Consider the following 22,729-nt stretch of genomic DNA (forward strand, 5'->3'; position numbering starts at 1 on the left):
GAAAAGGAGGTATAAAAATGTACTGAAGATAATAAGTCCTTAAAATTTCAAATGGCTAAGTAGAAGCTGATCACTCTATGAGAGATCAAGAATAAATCAAATCAGCTTCTGGCCAAGATGGCAGAGAGAAAACAGGCACAGGTCTAAAATCTCCTGATCTTTCCCCATCTATCATATGAAACAAACCTCTTAAAAAACATCTGACCCACAAAACCCTGAAAGAAAAGCCAGGAGAAAAAATCTACCTCAGGATTTGTCTCCCCTAGCAACACTGGACGAATTCAGGCAGGTGAGTCTGGGCTCAGCTGGAAGATCAGCCCCGGATCAACCAGATTAACAGCTGAATTGGAACTGGAAGTCTGAGGGCCTGAGAGCCAGACCTGCTGCATCAGTGGTGGGGTTAGACTGCAGGGGCTTGAGTCAGCTAGGGAGCAGAGACATTGGTGTTGGTGCTGTCCCCCCGGGGAGCTTGTGGATAGGGCTGGGGGGGAGAGTTCCTATGCAGGAGAGCTCAGTACACCATCCTTGGTCTCCTCTGGTCTGAGGAACTCAGAGTCCACGCCTCCATTACAGCTCAGAGGCTCCATTACAGCTAAGACCTCTTCCTGAACAAACAAATGCAAACTACTTCTGCCTCAGGCACAGGTGTGTGAGCAGAAGAACCAGCCCAGTTCACAAATGACCTCAGGCCAGGGTAAAGAGCACCATTGATTGAAGGCAAAAGAATTCAATAGCTCCAACTCCTCCCTACAAGCAAAAGGAGAAGGCCTTAACCAAGGTCACAGACACTCCAGAGAAAGCAACCAACAGCTCCTACTGGCCAGCCAGAGAAATTGCACTCAGTGAGTAAAGCTTTAGCAATCCCAAGCCCCTGTGAACCAGCCTCTCCCCAACTCAAGGTCTTAGCAAAATGAAGAAGGGTCAGCAGAAAGGTGGATCCATAGAAAAATTCTTGGAAGGGAAAGACTCTAACTCAGAAAGTCCTAGAACCTCTGAGGAGAATATGATCTGGTCTCCAGCACAGAAAGACTTCCTTGAAGAAATAAAGAAGGAACTTAAAAATTTGGGAGAGACAATTAATACCTTGCAACAAGAAAACAAATGCTTGGAAAGTACAATTGGACAATTAAAAAATGAGAATAAATCTCTCACATCATCAATTGGACAAATACAAAATGAGAATAATTTTCTCAGATCCTCAATTGGGCAAATGCAAAAAGAAAATAGTTCTTTCAAAACCTCAATTGGTCAAATGGAAAGCTCTTTCAAAAGTAGAATTGACTAATTGGAAAAGGAGTTGAAAAAGGTTAATGAAGAAAATTCCTCCCCCCCTCCAAAAAAGAAGAATGAAGTCTACAGAAACTAATGACTCCATGAGAAAAGCAAGAGTCAGTTAAACAAAATCAAAAAATAGAAAAAATAGAAGAAAATGTAAACTACCTCATCAACAAAACCACTGACCTCAAGAATAGATCAAGGAGGGGCAACCTGAAAATTATAGGACTTCCTGAAAACATTGAAGAGGAAAAAAAGCCTGGACTTAATATTACAGGATCTAGTGATGGAAAATGGCCCTGATATCATGGAATCAGAGGGCAAAGTAGTTATTGAAAGAATACATCAATCCCCTCCAGAAAAAGATCCCAAAATGAAAACACCAAGGAATATTGTGGCCAAATTCCAGAACTATCAGATAAAAGAGAAAATCCTACAAGCAGCCAGAAAGAAACAATTTAAATATCAAGGAGCCACAGTAAGGATCACGCAAGACCTGGCTGCATCAACATTAAGGGATTGAAGGGCCTGGAACGAGATATTTCAAAGAGCAAGGGAGCTTGGAATGCAGCCAAGAATCTACTTTCCTGCAAAGCTGAGCCTTCTCTTCCAGGGAAAAAGATGGACATTTAATGAAATGGAAGAATTCCAAGAATTCCTGATGAAAAGACCAGAGCTAAACAGAAAATTTGGATATCAAACAGGAGGTTCAAGAAACACATGAAAGTGTTAAAAGAGGGGGGTGCTAAAAGGAAAAAAAAACCTGCTATCCAGTAAGTTGAAACTGGCTATATCCCAGCATGGGCAAAAAGATTCTCATAAATCTTGAAAATTGTAACTAACAGAGAGAATATACCTAGCCAGAAATGATGGGCATTCATGACCTATCCATGAGACAGCTATCTAAAGAGATGTAACTGACTTTAACCCCACTTGGGAGAAAGACTCTAATAACTCAACAATTTTAACTCTATTCGACAGAATATACTGAACTAGAAGTGACAGACACTCAGAATTTTTTATGACTTAGATAGAATGATCTAAAAAACACTACCTCCTTAAAAAGGGGGACAGGAAAGAGACAGGAGGAGGGAGGGGATTGAATGGGGTAAATCTAATTACACTAAGAGGTACAAAAAACCTATGGTTATAGAGGGGAAGAAGGGAGCAGATATGAAACACCTGAATCTTCTTCTCATCAGACTTGGCTTAAAGTCAACCTACACATACTCAGTTAACTTATAAAACAGCTAACCTTTCAAGTATTATAAGGGGAAAGGGGGAGGGGGGATGGAAAAAGGGAAGGGGGGCGAGGGAACAGGGGGAGATAAAAAAGGTAGGAAAGGGAAAAGGGAAAAAAAGAGAAAGGGGAAAGAAAGGGGAGGGGTGATATAGGAGGACAAACACACTGAAGGGGGTGGTATTCAGAAACAAAATACTGGGGAATATGGATAAAGGGGGGAAAGGGGGAAAAATACAAAGAGAGGGAAGATAGCACGAAGGGCAAAAAAGAATTAGTAATCATAACAAGTATGTTTTATTCCAGGAATGCAGGTTTGCTTCAATATTAGGAAAACTGTTAGTATACTCTATTATATCAACAACAAAACTATCAGACATCATATGATCATATCAATAGATTCTGAAAAATGCTTTTGACAAAATACAGGATCCATTCCTTTTAAAAACACTAGAGAGTGTAGGAATAAATGGACTGTTCCTTAAAATAATTAGCAGCATCTATCTGAAACCATCAACAACCATTATATTCAATGGGAAGGAGCTAGACACATTCCCAATAAGATCAGGTGTGAAACAAGGGTGCCCATTATAACCACTAGTTTTCTGTATTGTATTAGAAATGTTAGCATCAGCAATTAGAGAACAAAAAGAAATTGAAGGAATTAGAATTGGGAAGGAAGAGACAAAACTCTCACTCTTTGCAGATGACATGATGGTCTACATAGAGAATCCCAAGAAATCATCCAAAAAACTACTGGAAACAATTAGCAATTTTAGCAAAGTTGCAGGTTATAAAATAAACCCTCATAAATTCTCAACTTTTCTATATATGTCTAGCAAGAAACAGCAGGAAGAGCTAGAAAGAGAATCCCATTCAAAGTAACCTCAGACAATATAAAATATTTGGCAGTCTATTTGGCAAGACAAACTCAGAATCTTTCTGAAAACAAGTATAAAACACTTCTCACACAAATTAAATCAGATTTAAATAACTGGACAAATATCAACTGCTCATGGATAGGTAGAGCTAATATAATAAAAATGACAATTCTATCAAAGCTAAACTATCTGTTTACTGCCCTACCTAACAAAATTCCAAAAAATTACTTTAATGAGTTGGCAAAAATTGTAAGTAAATTCATATGGAGAAATAAAAAGTCAAGAATTGCCAGGAGGTTAATGAAAAAAAGTGCAAAAGAAGGTGGCTTAGCCCTACCTGATCTAAAATTATATTATAAAGCATCAGTCATCAAAACTGTTTGATACAGGTTAAGAAATAGAGTGGTGGACCAGTGAAATAGACTAGGTGTAAAAGCAGGAGATGATTATAGTAATCTGCTATTTGATAAACCCAAAGAGTCTGGACATTGGGATAAAAACTCCCTCTTTGATAAAAATTACTGGTATAATTGGAAGTTAATATGGAAGAAACTTAGATTAGACCAACACCTCACACCCTTTACTAAGATAAGATCCAAATGGTTACAGGACATAGACATAAAAAACAATAGTATAAGCAAATTAGAAGATCAAGGACTAGTTTAACTGTCAAATCTATGGAAAGGAGAGCAGTTTATGACTAAGGAAAAGTTGGAGAACATCACCAAAAACCAATTAGATGATTTCAATTACATTAAATTAAAAAGGATTTTGCACGGATAAAACCAATGTAAACAATATCAAAAGAAATGTAGTAAATTGGGAAACAATCTTTGCAACTAATGATTCTGACAAAGGACTCATTTCTAAAATACACAGAGAACTGAGTCATATTTTTAAAACAAAAAGCCATTCCCCAATTGACAAATGGTCAAAGGATATGCAAAGGCAATTTACAGATGAGGAGATCAAAGCAATCCATAGTCATATAAAAAAGTGCTGTAAATCACTAAGTATTAGAGAAATGCAAATTAAAGCTTCTCTGAGGTATCCCCTCACACCTCTCAGATTGGCCAATATGACCAGAAAGGATAATGATCATTGTTGGAAGTGTTGTGGGAAATCTGGGACACTATTACACTGTTGGTGGAGCTGTGAATTCATCCAACCCTTCTGGAGAGCTATTTGGAACTACGCCCAAAGGGCAACAAAAATGTGCATACCCTTTGACCCAGCAATACCACTACTGAGTCTATATCCTGAAGAGATAATGATAAAGGATAAAAAACATTACTTGTACAAAAATATTTATAGCAGCCCTGTTTGTGGTGGCAAAGAACTGGAAATAAAGTAAATGTCCTTCAATTGGGGAATGGCTTAGCATACATGTATGTACATGTATGTCATGGAACACTATTGTTCTATTAGAAACCAGGAGAGATGGGATTTTAGGGAAGCCTGGAAGGATTTGCATGAACTGATGCTGAGTGAGATGAGTAGACCAGAAAAACACTGCATACCCTAACAGCAACATGGGAGTGATGATCAACCTTGAAGGACTCACTCATTCCATCAGTGCAACAATTAGGAACAATTTTGGGCTGTCTGCAAAGGAGAGTGCCATCTGTATCCTGATAAGGAGCTGTGGAGTTTGAACAAAGTTCATGGACTATTCCCTTTAATTTAGAAAAACACAGATATCTTATTACCTCTTAGACTTCTTGTCTCTTCTTTAAGGATATGATTTCTCTCTCATCACACCCAATTTGGATCAAGGTACAACATGAAAGCAAAGTAAAGAATGACAGATTGCTTTCTGTGGGGGGGGAGGAGTAAGATTAGGGGAAAATTGTAAAACTCAAATAATATCTTTAATAAAAATAAATTTAAAAAAGAATAAATCAAATAAAAAATCAAAAGAATGAAAAAATAGGAGAAAATGTAAAATACCTCACTGGAAAAAACAACTGACCTGGAAAATAGATCCTGGAGAGATAATTAAGAACTATTGGACTACATGAAAGTCATGATTTAAAAAAAAAAAGAGACTGTAGAACAACTCCAAATTATCAAAGAAACTATCCTAATGTTCTGTTTTTTGAAATATCTTCACATTTTACAGTAGTTATGTTGTAAAAGAAAACATAACCCTTCTCAAAGAAGGAGAATCTCAAGAAAAATAAAGTGAAAGGAAAAAAGTACACTTTAGTCTCTATTCAAGTACCATCAACTCTGACATTAGCATGGATATCACTCTTTATGGTAAATATATCAGAACAATTACTTCAATATTTTTCCACAGCTGCTATTGCTAACTGAATTTCCCCACATTCTATTCCTCCCCACTCACATTTATTCTATTCTCTCTCTACTTTCATTCTGTCCCTCCTCAAAAGTGCATTGTTATCTGACTACCCTCACCCATGATCTTCATCTCTTCTATTTCTACACCCCACCGTCCTCCTGTTCTTGTCCACTTTCAGTCATCCCTTTCCTTTCCTATTTTCCTCTACAGTAAAATAGATTTCTATACCCTATTGAGTATGTGTGTTATGTCCTGTTTGAGTCACTTCTGATGAAAGTGAAGGCTCACTCATTCCCCTTCACCATCCCCCTTTACACTCCATTGCAAAAGCTTTTTCTTGCTTCTTTTATGTAAATGATTTTGTACATTCTACCTCTCCTTTCCCTTTTTCCAAGTATATTCCTTTCCTCACCATTAATTTCATCTTTCTAATATATTACACTTTTATATTCAGTTCCTTCCTGTTCCTTGACTATATATGCTCCTCTTGACTGTCCTAATAAATGAGAAGATTCGTTTGAGTTTTAAAAAAGTATCATATTCTCAGGCAGGAATACAAGTAACTCAACATCATTAAGTCCTTCATAATTTGCTCTTTCCATTCACTCTCTCTATGCTTCACGTGAACCCTGTATTTGAAGATCAAATTTTCTGTTCAACAGGAAAGTTTGAAAGTCCTCAAATTCATTGAATATCCATATTTCCTCCAAAAGAGTATGTTCAGTTTTGCTGGATAGCTGCTTCTCAGGTGTAATCCAAGCTCTTCATATTCAAAGTCCTATGAGTCCTTAATGTAGAAATTGCTAAAGCTTACTTTATCCTGACTTTAACTCCCTAATATTTGAATAGTTTCTTTCTGGCTTCTTGTAATATTTTCTCTGTTACTTGGGAGTTCTGGGATTTGACTATAATATTCCTGAGAGTATTAATTTTGGAATCTCTTTCAGGAAATTTCTATTTGGTCCTATGCATCTAGGATATCAGGGCAATTTTCCTGGAGAATTTATTGGAAAAAAAGTCTAGACACTTTTCATTCAAGTAGTCTAATAATTTTTAAATAACATCTTCTGGATCCATTTTCCAGTGAGATACTTCCTATTTCCTTCTAATTTTTCATTCATTTGGTTTTGTTTTGTTGTTTCTTGATTTCTCACAAAGTCATCAACATCCCTGAGATCCATTCTACACTTGAGGGAATTATTTTCTTCAGAGAACTTTTCTATCTCCTTTTCCATTAGACCAATTCAGTTTTTTATTTATATTTTATTTTTCCAAATCAGTGTTATGAAAGTTTTTCAAGATTCATATGTATGTATATATATATATATATATGTATATTTTAAGTTACATAACTTCCTTACCATTATCCTTTCCATCCCCTCTCCCCTCAGCAACAAACAGTAATATTAACTCTGTACATACACATTTGTAGTAAACATGCTCACAGATTAATCACTTTTAGTATGAGGAATTAGTATTAAGGGAAAGAAATACAAAACCGATATTTCTAAAAAAGCAGATGTAGGAGGTGGAGCCAAGATGGCAGCAGAAGAGCCTCTCTTAGGTGTTCTCTCCAAAATATTTCAAAAACCTTAAAATTATGACTCTTAACTAATTTTTCCAGATATAGAACCCACAGAAAGATCCAGTGAGGCAATTCTCCAGTCCAAGGTAACCTGAAAAATAGTGGAAAAACTCTGTTCCATGGGGTTAGGGGGCAGCCCCACCACAACAAAGGAGCTTCATCTTCCTGGGAACAGCCCCAGGTTGCCTAGGAGCACTGGCTTCAAGCAGCAGAAGCAGTTTCCTGACCTGCACGCCAGGGAGCATCAAGCACAACTTGAGAGTTCAGCAGGGAGACCTCTGCAAGAGCAAGCACAAAGCCCAGGCCCTCAGCAAGGTCACAGTACTCAGCGCAGATCCAAGAAATGGAAGAAGTCCTGAGTAGTGGCAAAGCAGGAGCCTCCAAGCAGCTGCACACTGAGTGCTCAGCCCACCGAAGGTAAGGGAATGTAGGGAGACTTCCAAGGTCTGTCCTTGACCTCTGGAACATGACCAAATTCAGATCCTGATCAAAGTCTAGGCCCTCCATAAAACAGAGACACTCCCCCCCCTCAGCCCCATGGAAGAGGGGTGCGCTTGTTGTCATTCATAGACCAGGAGACCATTCACTGAGTTCCTTGTGGGGGTGTCCCAATAAAACTCAAAGGATCAGGAAGCACCCCAAAACCAAGCACAGGTGGGGAAATGAGTAAACAGAAAAAAAGGAACTGGATCATTGATAATTACTTTGTCTATGATCCCATGGAGGATGAAAGTACTCATTCTGAAGATGAGAAAGTCCAAACATCTGCATCTAAAGACTCCAAGAAATATAGAAGTTGGGCTCAGGCTATGACAGAGCTCAAAAAACGATTTTGAAGATCAAGTAAGGGAGATAGAAGAAAACATAGGAAAATAAATGAGAGAGATGCAGGGAAAACATGAAAACTAAGTCAGCAGCTTAGTCAAGGAGATTTTTAAAAAATCCTGAAGAAAATAACATGTTAAAAACCAGCACAGGTCAAATGGATAAAACAGTTCAAAAAGTTATTGAGGAGAAGAATGCTTTAAAAAAGCAGAATTGGCCAGATGGAACAGGAGATAAGAGAGCTCTCGGAGGAAAATATCCTTCAGATATAGAATGGAGCTAAAGAAAGTTGAAGACTTTGTGAGAAATCAAGACACAATACTTCAAAACCAAAAGAATGAAAAATCAGAAGAAAAAAATGAAACATCTAATTGAAAAAACATATGGAAATATGGAAAAAAGATTCAGGAAAGATAATTTAAAAATTATTGAAATACCTGAAAGTCATCAGGAAAGGAGCCTAGACCTCATTTTTAAAGAATTCTTACAGGAAAATTGCCCTGATAACCTATAAGCAGGGGGTAAAAAAGAAATTGAGAGAATCCACCAATCTCCCCCAGAAAAAGATCCCAAAAAATCCATGAATATTGTAGCCAAGTTCCAGAATTCCCAATTCAAAGAGAAAATATTACAAGCAGCCAGAAGGACACAATTCAAATATGGAACTGCAGTCAGGACTTAGGAGCAACTACACTAAAGCCTCATAGGGCTTGGAATATAATATTCCATAAGGCAAAACAGCTTAGAATGCAGCCAAAGAATCAACTATCCAGCAAACATTCTCTTCCAGGGGAAAAGAGGAACTTTCTATGAAACAAGGAAATTTCAAATGTTTCTGTTGAAATAACCCAAGCTGAACAGAAAGTTTCACTTTCAAATACAGGACTCAGGTGAAGTATAGAGAGTGGACAAGAAGGGTAAATTATCAGGGACATCATGATGATGAACTGCATGTCTGCCTGCACAGAAAAATGATACTGATAATACTCACATGAACCTTTTCATTTAATAGAGCAGGTAGAAGGAGCTTTTATAGATGAAGCACAAGAGAGAGCTGAATTTGAAAATAAAATATGGTGTAAAAATGGAGTCAATAGAAAAAAAGAGAAATGTAATGGGAGAAAGAAAAAGGAGAGGTGGAATAGCCTAAGATATTTCATATAATAAGGTTTTTTATTGCAATGAGCTATTGCAATGATATGGAAGGGGGGAAGGTGAGGGGGAATGAAGGAGCCTTCACTCTCATCAGAGGTGGCTGGGAGAGGAAACAGCATATTTACTCAATGGGGTATAGACATCGAGAGTAGGAAGGAGAGAAGGGGTATGGGGGAAGGGGTGATGTGAGTGATGGAGGAGAGGGTGAACTTTGGGGTAAAGTGGTCAGATATAACACATTTTATTTTTTACTTCTTGCAAGGGGCTGGGATTGGATGGTCTGTCTGAGACCACAGGGCCATGGAGCTAAGTGGTTGCTAGGTCTCTGGGGTGGTTACCTGGGCTTGAGGCCTCTTGGCCCCAGGGCCATTGTTCTGTCTGCTGAGCCAGTCAGCTACCCTACAGCACATTTAAGAAGAGGGACAGAGAGAAAAGAGAAAGAGAAATGTAGTATATAGTAGTGGGGAAGTACAAATGGAGGAAGTTGCGATCAGCAATGGCAATGGTGGAAAAATATGGAAGTAGCTTTTGTGATGGACTTATCCACCCCAGAAAGAGCTGGTGGTGTTGGAACACAGACTGAAGCACATTTATTATAATTTTTTATTTTTATTATAATTATTTCCCTTTCCTTTATTGCTCATGAGGGTCTATATTTTTGGGGGGGAGGGAATATTATGTTTACTCTTAAGCAAGAATATTTTTGTAATGTGTAAAAATCAGCTGTACAAAAATTAAAAAAATAAATATAATAAAAAAACAGCAAAAAAACCCAATTGATTGATTGATTGCATGTTTGATAAGCAGATTACCTCAATGTCTCTAAGTACCCTCCCCTCTTCTGCCTCATTAGAAAGCTTTTCAAGGGTCTAAAACTACATCAAATTATTATCATTTTTACCCTACCCCCTTTTCCAAGTACTCTCCAAGGATATACAATCCTCATGAGCCAAAATAACATCCAAAGCCACATCATTTCAGAAATTATTTCTACCCCTCCCCCCAAATATACTTTCTCTCACACTTCTCCCCAACTCATCCAAGTTTCTTGACCATTTGTTAAGTACAATATGGACTAAGTCCAACCCTGACTTGATTAACTATAAGAATCTGCAAAGTACAGGATGTACTGGAATGCTTTGAAGGTCTCACTTAAGAACTTTAAAATTTATTGTAAGTTATAGGAGACACTGACAGTCCAGCTTATGATGCCCTCATTAGAGAAAGTGAAAAGTTTTGTGAAGACAGCAGAGTAAAAGTAGATCAAAGAAAACTGAGACACATTTAGAATAAACATGCTTGCTTTTCATCCAGGCTTTTTGTCTCCAACATAGTGATGTCATCTTCGATCTGTTCAGTGGAGAGACAAAATCCAAACATACCCATATCCTTTCAGTCTAATTTCTTCAATTATATTTGACTCTTTAATTATCCTAAGAGAAGTACAATTTTTCAAGAGTTTTAAGTGTTATAACACTCCCCTTTTAGGGTTATATTCAATTTAATGATTTTGACAAAAAATTTGTTTTATTTTGTTTTGTTTTGTCCTTCCCCTTTTCATTTACTTTTTCATGCACCTCTTGGGTTGTGTATTTGACAACTGAATTATCTGTTCAGTTCTGATCTTTTTGCCAGGAAATTTTGGAAGTACTCTATTTCGTTGAACATCCTTCTTTTCCCTTTACAGTATACAATGAATTTTGCAGGGTAATGAAATTCTTGGTTGTAATCCAAGGTCCTTTGCCCTCAGATACATGGTATTCCAGGTCCTCTGGTCCTTCAATGTTGAGACTGATGAGTTCTGTGTGGCTTTTATTGTTTTAATTGCTTCCTTTTTACTGCTTTCAGCATTTTTTTTTCAGTATTTTCTCCTTTATTTGAGAATCCTAAAATTTGGCTATAACAGTCCTTGGAGCTTTATGCTGAGATCTCTTTCTAGAGGATCATAATGTCTTTCAATGGCAATATTGTCTTCTTCTTGTAGCAGATCTGGAAAGTTTTCCCTGACAATTTCCTGTATGATGTTTTCCAGGGGCTTTTTATCTAGGCTTTCTGGTAGTCTGATGATTCCTAAATTATTTCTCTTGGACCTAGTCCCAGGTCGTTTGTTTTTTCTAAAAAAGTATTTCATGTTTTCTTCAATTTTTTCAGCCTTTTTATTTTATTTGATGGAATCTTTTAGTATCAGAGATTCATTAGTTTTATAGGTTCAATTCTATTTTTAAGGTTTTATTTTCTTCAATTAACTTTTATTTTTCCTTTTCCAGTTGGTTATTCTTACTTTTAAAGGAGTTGATTTCTTTAGTCGGTTTTTCGTAATTTTCATGCATTAGTTTCATTTCTTTTTTCCATTTTTCTTCTTCCTTTCTTCTTTGATTTTTAAATTATTTTTTAACTCTTCTATGAGCTTTTTGGATTTGAGTCCAATTCATAGACTATTTTGAGACTTCACCTGAGACTAATTTTTCACTGATTTCTTCTTCTGACATGGCATTGTTATCATCTTTATCTGCAAAGTGTTTTTCTATAGTGAATGCTCTTTTAACATTTTTGCTCATCTGTATTGTTTTAGCTTTGCTCCTGGGATATAGGGAACATAGTTCCAAACTTTTTATGCTTGGGTTGGGGGTTTGATCCCTGGCTTGTCATTGGCCAAGATCTTATCTATGTAGTCTAAGACCTTGCCTTTTGCAGAGGTTTATTTTTTCCTTTATTTCCAGATTCTGCCTTTGCAGTTGTTTATTCCCAACCCAGTCTTGACTTTTGCCCTGATTTTCCCAGGGTTCAGATGTCATTTGGAGTTGGGACCTTCCTGCTGGCTTGCTATCTAGCTGCTGGGATCTATGCTATTATAGAGCTTTTGGAACCTGAACTTCATTGTGGCTTAAAGCCACATGCTGGCTTTCCCTCTCTCCCACCTTACTTGGCTTTACTTCTCCTTTTCCTACAAAGAGCCAGACCTTCACTGCAGATCCTCCACGATGTCTACCATTGAAATTTTCACTGTTTTCTTGGTGGGATCTGTTGCTTTAATGTCAGTGCAGAGGCTTCATTTATCTTTGGTAGGTAAAAGCTCTGAGAACATGTTAGCTTCATGCCACCACCTTAGCTCCACTCTGGAAGTCTCCCAATTCTCTTTTTAATGCATTCTTCTCCTTTTGGACTGCTTTTTCCATTTGACCTAAACTCATTTTTAAGACGTTATTTTCTTCAGTTTATTTTTCTATCTCCTTCACAAAGCTGCTGACTTGGTTTTCATGATTTTTCCATATTTCTATCATTTCTCTCTCCAATTTTTCCTCTACCTCCCTTACTTGATTTACAAAGTCTTTTTTGAGCTCCTCCATAGACTGAGACCAATTCATATTTTCTTGGAAGCTTTGGATACAGAAGCTTTGACTTTGTTGTCTACTGAGTATGTATTTTGATCCTCCATAGAGCCAAAGTAATTGTCTATGGTCAGATTCTTCTTTTTCTGTTCTTTTGTTCATTTCTCCAATTTATGACTTGATTTTATGTCTTTGTTAAGTTGGGGCTCTGTTTCCAGGGAGTAGAACACACTGTCCTAAACTTTTGAGGGTTTCTGTAACTGTCTTTCAGAACAGCCCCCAGGGACTTCATTTCCTTCAAGTTTTATGAAGGGCTCTGACTGCTCTCCTGACCTGTGCTCTGAAATGTGAATGACCACAATCACTACCCTTTGCTCTGAAACTATGAGGAAGTTCCTTTTCCTGAGATTGGGGACCAGACCAGACTGCAGACTGAATCTGAGTACAGGTAAAGTCAGAGAATCCTGTCTCAGGAATAGATATCAAAAAGACCTCTGCAGTCTCCCCCAGACCCCCTAACCATCTATCCATGAGCTGAGTGTTTTGAAAGTAGCTACTGGCGAGGTGGCTAGGTGGCATAGTGTATAAAGCACTGCCCTTGGAGTCAGGAGTACCTGGGTTCAAATGCGGTCTCAGACACTTAATAATTATCTAGCTGTGCGGCCTTGGGCAAGCCACTTAACCTCATTTGCCTTGCAAAAACCTTAAAAAAAGTAGCTACTGGGTCAGGTGATTCCCCAGGCTTGCTCCTTGTCCCCAGGGGCTGAGTCTGCTCTGAGTCCTGCACTAGACTGAGCTCCCCCTCTCACTCTGGTGTGACAGTTTTCCAGCTGAGTTTCCAAGCTTTCCTTGGCAATCTCTGGGCTGAGAGGTCTGAAAACTGCCATTTCTTTCATGGACCCAGATGCCCTCAGGGACCCAAGGACTGTGCAGCCTAGGCTTTCTACCCCTGGTGTAACATATCTTTCCTGCAGATCTTCCAAGTTGTCTTGGGCTGGGAAATTGGTTCACTTTTTCTGAGGGTTTTACCATTATATAATTTGGTTACATTCTTTATTTAAAGGTTTTTGGAGTGGTCTGAGGAGAGTTTCGGGGAATCCCTGACTCAACATCTTTGTTCTGCCCATTCCTATTCTAGTATCTCGAACTAGAGGGTAAAACAGTAGCTGTAAGAATCTAATGATCACCTACTAAAAATGAAAATGAAAATGAAAATTCCAAGGAATATTGGTGACAAATTCCAGAACCATCAAGTCAAAGAGAAAATATTGTCAGTAGTCAGAAAGAAAGAAAATTCAAATATCAAAAAGCCAAAATCAAGATTGTAAAGGTATTTGTGGCTTCTTTATTAGATCAGAGGGTTTAGAGTTTGATATTCTGGAAGACAAAGGAAGTCGGATTATCAAGAATTAACTATCCCGCAAAATTGAGCACAATCTTCCAGGTGAAAAGATGAATTTTTTTAAAAAAATTAAATATTTTATTTATTTTTTATAACTACATGGAATGGTAGTTTTCAGTAATCATTTTTACAAGATTATGAGTTTTACATTTTCTCCCTCCCTTCCTCCCTCCCTTCCCTCCCCTTCCCCCTGAAAGCTAATTAATAAACTCTACAAATATAACTATGCTAAACATAGATCCATATTATACATGATGTGAAAGAAGAATCAAATCCAAATAGAAGGAAACAATTAGAGAAAAATGACATAATACATAAGATAACTTAAAATTTGAAGATAGCAAACTTTAGTCTGCATTTAAACTCCACATGTCCTTCTCTGGATATGGATGGGATTGTCCAGCACAAGTGAAAAGATGGATTTTTAATGAAATAGGGGACCTTAATGAAACAGGTGATGAAAGATCAGAACTGAAAAAAAAATTTGATCTTCAAATACAAGGTTGAAGAGAATCATGAAAAGATAAACATGAAGAAAAAATATACATGATTATGATAAGATTAAACTGTTTACATACAGGGAAGATGATACTAGTAACTCTTAAGAACTGTATCTCTATTGGGTCTGTATTTAGACAGAGGATGTGGGTATAAGTTAACCATAAAATAAACAAGAAAAAAGTTAAGAAAGGGACTAGAATTTTAGAAAAGATAGATTTGATAGTGCTCTGGAGAAATCTTAATATATATATACCCTTTTTATCAGCAGGACATGGTACCTATACAAAAATTTACCATTCTCAAGGCATTAAAAACCTTACAATCAAATATAGAGAAATATTTAATGCATCCTTTTCAAACATTGTTGGAATAAAAATTATATGTAATACAGAACCATGAAAACATTGCAAACTAAACAATCAAATCCTCAAGAATGAATGGGTCAAACAGCAAATCATAGAAATGATCAATAATTTCATCAAAGAGAATAAAAAAATGAGAAAAAAACAAAATTTATGGTATACAGTCAAAGCAGTACTTAGGGGAATTTTTATGTTTCTAAATACATGAATAAAATGAAGACATCAGTTAATTTATAAATCAAGAAAAAGAACAAATTAAAAACTCCCAAATAAGCATCAAATTAGAAATTTTGAAAGTCAATGGAGAGATTAATAAAATGAAATCAAAGAAACTATTGAACTAATAAATAAAAGTAAGATCTGAATTTAAGAAAAAAATAAAATAGAAAAAATTAGATTTAGAAAAAAAAGAAGGCTAAATTTCTAGTATCAAAAATGAAAAGGGTAAATTCAACACCGAATGAAGAGGAACTTAAATCAATAATTAGAAGATATTTTGTTAAATTATATGCCAATAAAAATGATCAATCTAAGTAAAATTGATGAATATTTACAAAATATAATTTGCTATATTAACAGAAAAGTAAATAAAATATTTAACCCTATTATAGAAAAAAGAAACTAAACAAATCATTAATGAATCTCTGAGAAAACAAATCTCTAGGGTCAAATGAATTTGCAAGTGAATTCTATCAAACATTTAAAGAAAAATTCATTTTAATTCTATATGAACTATTTCTAAAAATTTGATGGAGTTCTGTTCCATCAAATTTGGTTTATGTCACAAAAATGGTACTGAAGTCAAAGACCCAGAGCAGAGAAAGAAAATTATAGACCAATTTCTCTAATGAAAAATGATGCAAAAATTTTTGAATAAAATATTAGCAAATAGAAAGTAGTATTTTATTTCAAGGATAATACACTATAAGTAGGTGAGATTAATACCCGCAATAGAGGGTTCATTAAATATTAGGAAAACTATCAAAATAACTGACCATATCAATAGCAAAAGCAGCAGAAATAATATAATTATCTCAATAGCTGCAAAAAAATTTTTTTAATATAGTGCCCATTCTTATTAAAAACACTAGAGAGCATAGAAATAAATGCAACCTTTCTTAAAATGATAAGTAGAGGGGTAGCTAGGTGGTACAGTGCATAGAGCACCCGCCCTGGAGTCAGGAGTACCTGAGTTCAGATCTGGCCTCAGACACTTAATAATTATCTAGCTGTATGGCCTTGGGCAAGCCACTTAACCCTATTGCCTAGCAAAAACCTAAAAAAAAATGTTAAGTAGGGTCTATCTAAAACCAAAAATAAGTATTATCTATAATGTAGATAAGCTAGAATCCCTAACAATGAGATTGGGGTGAAACAAAGATGCCCATTATCATCATTATCATTTAATATAGTATTAGAAAGATTAGTAATAAGAGAAAAAAGAAATCAAAGGAATTAGAAAAGGCAATGTGGAACCAATAATCTTTAAAGATGATGTGATGGGATACTTACAATAAAAAAACTACTTGAAATAATTAACAACTTTACCAAAGTTGCAGAATATAAAAATGAACATAAATCATCAGCATGTCTATATATTACCAACAAAACCCAGTAGCCAGAAATAGAAAGAAAAATTCAATTTAAAATAACTATATCCAATATAAAATTGTTGGGAGTCTACTTGTCAAGAACTACACTCACACAATTTCAAAATACTTTTTACACAAATAAAGTAAGATCTAGATAACTGGAAAAATATCACTTGTTTATGGTAAGACAACCTAATATACTAAAAATGACAATCCTACCAAAATCAAATTACTTTTTAAGTACCATAACAATCAAACTATCAAAAAATTATTGTATAGAGCTCGAAAAAAATAGTAACAATTCATCTGGAGTAAAAGAAAGGGCAAAGATGTAAAGAGAATTAATGAAAAAAATATAAAAGAAGATGACCTAGTGATCCAGATCTAAATCTGTTATAAAAAGATAATTATCAAAACCATCTTGTACTAGATTGGTGAAATAAATTGAGTACAAAAGAAATAGTAGTGAATAAGTATAATAATCTACTTTTTGATAAGCTGGGATAAGAATTCACTATTCATTAGTTGGAAATTGGATTGGGATATAATATGGTAGAAGCTAGGCGAAAATCAATGTGGATAAGGTCAAAATGGATAGGTGATTTAGAAATAAAGGGCATTGTATTATGAAATGAAAAATGGATAATATTGATTACATTAAATTAAAAAGATTTTGCAAAACAAAACCAATGTGGCCAAAATCATAAGGAAAGCAGAGAGCTAGAAAACAATTTTTACAAATGTTTCTGATAAACATCTCATTTCTGAAAGATATTGAGAACTGAGAAAAATTTATAACAATCCAAGTCATTCCACAATTTTTAAAATGTCAAAGGATACGAACAGGTAGTTTTCAGATGACAAAATTAAAGTAATTTATAGTTATATGAAAAAGTACTCTAATAACTATTAACTAGAGAAATAAAAATTAAAATAACTGAGGCATCACTTCATACATATCAGATTATCTAATATGACAGAAAAATAAAATAATTAATGTTGAATAAGACTTGGGAAAATTGGGAAACCATTGTTGGTGGAGTTATGCACTGATCCTAGCATTCTGGAGAGCAATTTGGAATTCTACCCAAAAGGCAATGAAATTGTGCATATCTTTTGATCTAGCAAAAGCACCACTAGGATTGCATTTGAAAGATGTCATAGGGGTGGCTAGGTGGTGGTGGATAGAGCACTGGCCCTGGAGTCAGGAGTACCTGGGTTGAAATCTGGTCTCAGACACTTGATAATTACCTAGCTATGTGGCCTTGGGTAAGCCACTTAATCCCATTTGCCTTGCAAAAATAAACAAAAACCTAAAATATAATTTTTCAAAACTGAAAGATATCATAAAAAGAATAGGAAAAGGACCTCTATGTACAAAAATATTTATAGCAGTTCTTTTTATGGTAGGGCAAAGAATTGGAAATTGAGGGGATGCTCATCAATTGGGAAATGGCTGAACAAGTTATGTATGAATGTAATGGAATATAATAGGTTGTAAGAAATATTAAGCAGGCAGATTTCAGAAAAACCTCAAAAAACTTACATGATTTGTTGCTAAAAAAAGTGAGTAGAGCCAGAACACTGTACACAGTAACAGCACCACTGAGCAATGATCCTCTGCTCAGCACTACTATGATCCAAGATAATTCCAAAAGACTAATGATAGAAAATGTTATTCACATTCAGAGAAAGAACTATGAAGTTGATCCAGTCTTCCAAGGCAGAGCTAAAACGGCAATGTGAAGCTAAAATGCTCCCAGAGCTTTTCCCTACCAAAGATGAATGAATCCTCTTCACTGACATTCAAGATATAGATCCCACCAAGAAAAAGAGAAGATCCAAAAAGTTTTCAAGAGTAAACATTGTAAGGATCTTCAGTGAAGGTCTGTCTCTTGTGGGGAAAGGGGGAAAAAAGCTCAGGAGACAGGAGAGCAGGAAAGTCCTGAGTCAGTGTCTCCTATATACCAGAATCATTTTGTAAAGTTCTCAAGTTAGACCTTGGAGAGGTTCTCAGTTTTTTTCCTTTGAATTATAAAGATTTTATTTATTTTGAGTTTTACAATTCCCCTAATCTTATTTCACTCCCCCCCATCCCCCACAAAAGGCAAATTGCCAGTCTTTACATTCTTTCCATGGTATACATAGATCCAAATTGAATGTAATGAGAAAGAAATCATATCCTTAAGGAAGAAACATAAAATATAAGAGATAGCAAGATCAGACAATAAATTATCAGTTTTTTTTTTCCAAATTAAAGGTAATAGTCCTTGTTTTTTGTTCAAACTCCACAGTTCTTTCTCTGGATACAGATGGTATTCTCCATTGCAGACAGCCCCAAATTGCCCCTGACTGTTGCACTGATGGAATGAGCAAGTCTATCAAGGTTGATCATCTCCCCCATGTCGTTGTTAGGGTGTACAATGTTTTTTTCTCATTCTGCTCATCTCACTCAGCATCAATTCAAGCAAATATCTCCAGGCTTCCCTGAATTCCCATCCCTCCTGGTTTCTAATAGAACAATTAGTGTTCCATGACATACATATACCAAAGTTTGCTAAGCCATTCCCCAATTGAAGGACATTTATTTGATTTCCAATTCTTTGCCACCACAAACAGGGCTGCTATGAATATTTTTGGGGAACTGATGTTTTTACCCTTTTTCATCATTTCTCCAGGGTATAGATCCAGTAATGGTATTGCTGGATCAAAGGGTATGCACATTTTTGTTGCCCTTTGGGTGTAGTTCCATATTGTTCTCCAGAAAGGTTGGATGAGTTCACAGCTCCACCAACAATGTAATAGTGTCCCAGATTTCCCACAACCCTTCCAACAATGATCATTGTCCTTTCTGGTCATATTGGCCAGTCTGAGAGGTGTGAGGTAGTGCCTCAGAGAAGCTTTAATTTGCATTTCTCTAATAAGTAATGATTTAGAGCAATTTTTCATATGACTATGGATTGCTTTGATCTCCTCATCTATAAATTGCTTTTGCATATTCTTTGACCATTTGTCAATTGAAGAATAGTTTTTTTTTTAAATTGACTCAGTTCTCTGTATATTATAGAAATGAGTCCTTTGTCAGAAACATTAGTTGTAAAAATTCTTTCCCAGTTTTACTACTTTTTTTTGATCTTGGTTATATTGGTTTTGTCTGTACAAAAGCTTTTTAATTTAATGTAATCAAAATTATCTAGTTTGCTTTTAGTGATGTTCTCTATTTCTTTCTTCATCTTAAACTGCTTCCCTTTCCCTAGATCTGACAGGTAAACTACTCCTTGATCTTCTAGTTTGTTTATAATACTGGTTTTTATGTCTAAATCCTGTATCGATTTTGATCTTATCTTCGTATATGGTGTGAGGTGTTGGTGTAATCTAAGTTTCTTCCATATTAACTTCCAATTTTTCCAGCATTTTTTATCAAAGAGAGAGTTTCTATCCCAATAGCTGGATTCCTACAGTTTATCAAACAGCAAAATACTATAATCATTTCCTGCTATTGCACCTATTCTATTCCACTGGTCCACCACTCTGTTTCTTAGCCAATACCAGAAAGTTTTGATGACTGATGCTTTATAATATAATTTTAGATCAGATAAGGCAAAACCACCTTCTTTTGCAATTTTTTTCATTGAATCCCTGGATATTCTTGACTTTTTATTTCTCCATATGAACACTTACAACTTTTTCTAACTCATTAAAGTAATTTTTGGAATTCTGATTGGTAGGGCACTAAACAGGTAGTTTAGTTTTATAGATCTGTCATTTTTATTATATTAGCTTAAACTATCCATGAGCAGTTGGTGTTTGTCCAGTTATTTAAATCTGATTATTTAATTTGTGTGAGAAGTATTTTGAAATTGAAAAGAAAGTTTCTGAGTCTGCCTTGGCAAATGACTCCCAGATATTTTGCTATGAATGGTATTTCTCTTTCTAGTTCTTCCTGCTTTATCTTCCTAGTCATTTATATAGAAAAGTTGAAGATTTGCTAAAATTGCTAATTTTTTCCAGTAGTTTTTTGGATACCATCTTGTCATCTGAAAAGAGTTAGAGTTTTGTCTTTTCCTTCCCAATTCTAATTCCTTCAATTTCTTTTTCTTCTCTAATTGCTGAAGCTAATATTTCTGATATGATACTAAATAGTAGTGGTGATAATGGGCATCCTTGTTTCATCCCTGATCTTATTGGGAATGCCTCTAGCCTCTCCCCATTGAATATGATGCTTGTTCATGGTTTCAGGTAGATACTGCTTATTATTCTAAGGAACAGTCCATTTATTCCTATATTCTAGAATTTTTAGTAGGAATGGGGGCTGTATTTTGTCAAAAGCTTTTTCAGCATCTATTGATATGATCATATGATTTCTGATAGGGCTGTTATTGATATAATTAATAATAATAACAGTTTTCCTAATATTGAACCAACCCTGAGTTCCTGGGATAAATCTTACGAGATCAAAATGTATTATCCTAATGATAACTTGTTGTAATCGTTTTGCTAAGATTTTATTTAAGATTTTTGCATAAGGGGCAGCTAGGTGGTGTAGTGGATAAAGCACTGGCCCTCGAGTCAGGAGTACCTGGGTTCAAATTTGGTCTCAGACACTTAATAATTACCTAGCTGTGTGGCCTTGGGCAAGCCACTTAACCCCATTTGCTTTGCAAAAAAAACCTAAAAAAATTTTTTGCATCTATATTCATCAGGGAGATAGGTCTATAATTTTCTTTCTCTATTTTAACTCTTCCTTGTTTATGTAAGCACCATATTGGTGTCATAGAAAGAATCAGGCATCTTCCCCTATTTTTCCAAAGAATTTATATAGAATTGGAACCAATTATTCTTTAAATGTTTTGTAGAATACTTGTAAATTCATTTGGCCTTGGAGATTTTTTTCTTCAGGAGTTCAATGATGGCTTGTTGAATGTCTTTTTCTTAAATAGGATTGTTTAGGTATTTAATCTCTTCTTCATTGAACCTAGGCAACTTATATTTTTGTAAATATTCATCCATTTCACTTAGATTGTCAAATATATTGGGACAGAGTTGGGCAATGTAATTCCAAATTATTGCTTTAATTTCCTACTCATTGGTGGTGAGTTCACGTTTTCCATTTATGATATAAGCAATTTGGTTTTCTTTCTTTTTTTAATCAAATTGACCAGAGGTTTATTAATTTTATTGATTTTTTTCATACAACCAACTCTTGGTTTCATTTATTATTTCAAAAGGGTTTTTTGATTTTCAGTTTTATTAATTTGTCCTTTAAGTTTTAGAATTTCTAATTTGGTATTTAATTGAGGTTTCTAATTTGTTCTTTCTCTATTTTTTAGTCGCATATTTAGTTCATTGATTTCCTCTTTCTCTAATTTATTCATGTAAGCATTTTAAAGTTATAATATATCCCCTGACAGCCACTTTGAGTGAATCCCATAGGCTCTGCTATGTTATTTCATTATTGTCATTATCTAGGATAAAATAATTAATTCTTTCTATAATTTGTTGGTTTGATCCACTCATTCTTTAAAATGAAGTTATTCAGTTTCCAATTAGTTCTGGGTCTACATCTCCTTGGCCCAATATTGCATATGATTTTTATTGCATTGTGATCTGAGAAATATGTATTCACTATTTCTGCCTTTCTGCAATTTATTATTGGGTTTTTATGCCCTAGTACACGGTCAATTTTGTATAAGTGCTGTGTACTGCAGAGAAAAAGGTATATTCCTTTCTATTTCCCATTCAATTTCCTCCATAAGTCTATCATATCTAGGTGTCTAACAATCTATTTACCTCCTTAATTTGTTTCTTGTTTATTTTATGGTGTGATTTATCTAGATCTGAGAGCAGGAGTGTAGTTTCAAGAGAATCATTTTCTTTTTGCATTTGCCCATTTGAGGATCCACTAGTAGAATTTTGCTATCTATGTCTTCCTGTAGTTCTTTCACCTTCTCCTCTAAGAATTTGGATGCTATCCCATTTGATGCATACATATTCAGTATTGAAATCACTTTAGTATCTATGGTACCTTTTAGGATGATATAGTTTCTTCCCTTATCTCTTTTTAAGGCTTTCTATTTTTGCAGCTCATTTATTGGAGATAAGGATTGCTACCACTGCTTTTTTTCACTTCAGCTGAAGCAAAATATATTTTGCTCCAACCTTTAACCTTTACTCAATATGTATCTCTCTCTCTGCTTCAAATGAGTTTCTTGTAAGCAGCATATTGTAGGATTCTGGTTTTTAATCCACTCTTTCATTTGATTATGTTTTAAGGGAG

The sequence above is a fragment of the Macrotis lagotis genome, chromosome 1 (assembly GCF_037893015.1).
Source record: "Macrotis lagotis isolate mMagLag1 chromosome 1, bilby.v1.9.chrom.fasta, whole genome shotgun sequence".
NCBI classification, from domain to species: Eukaryota; Metazoa; Chordata; class Mammalia; order Peramelemorphia; family Peramelidae; genus Macrotis; species Macrotis lagotis.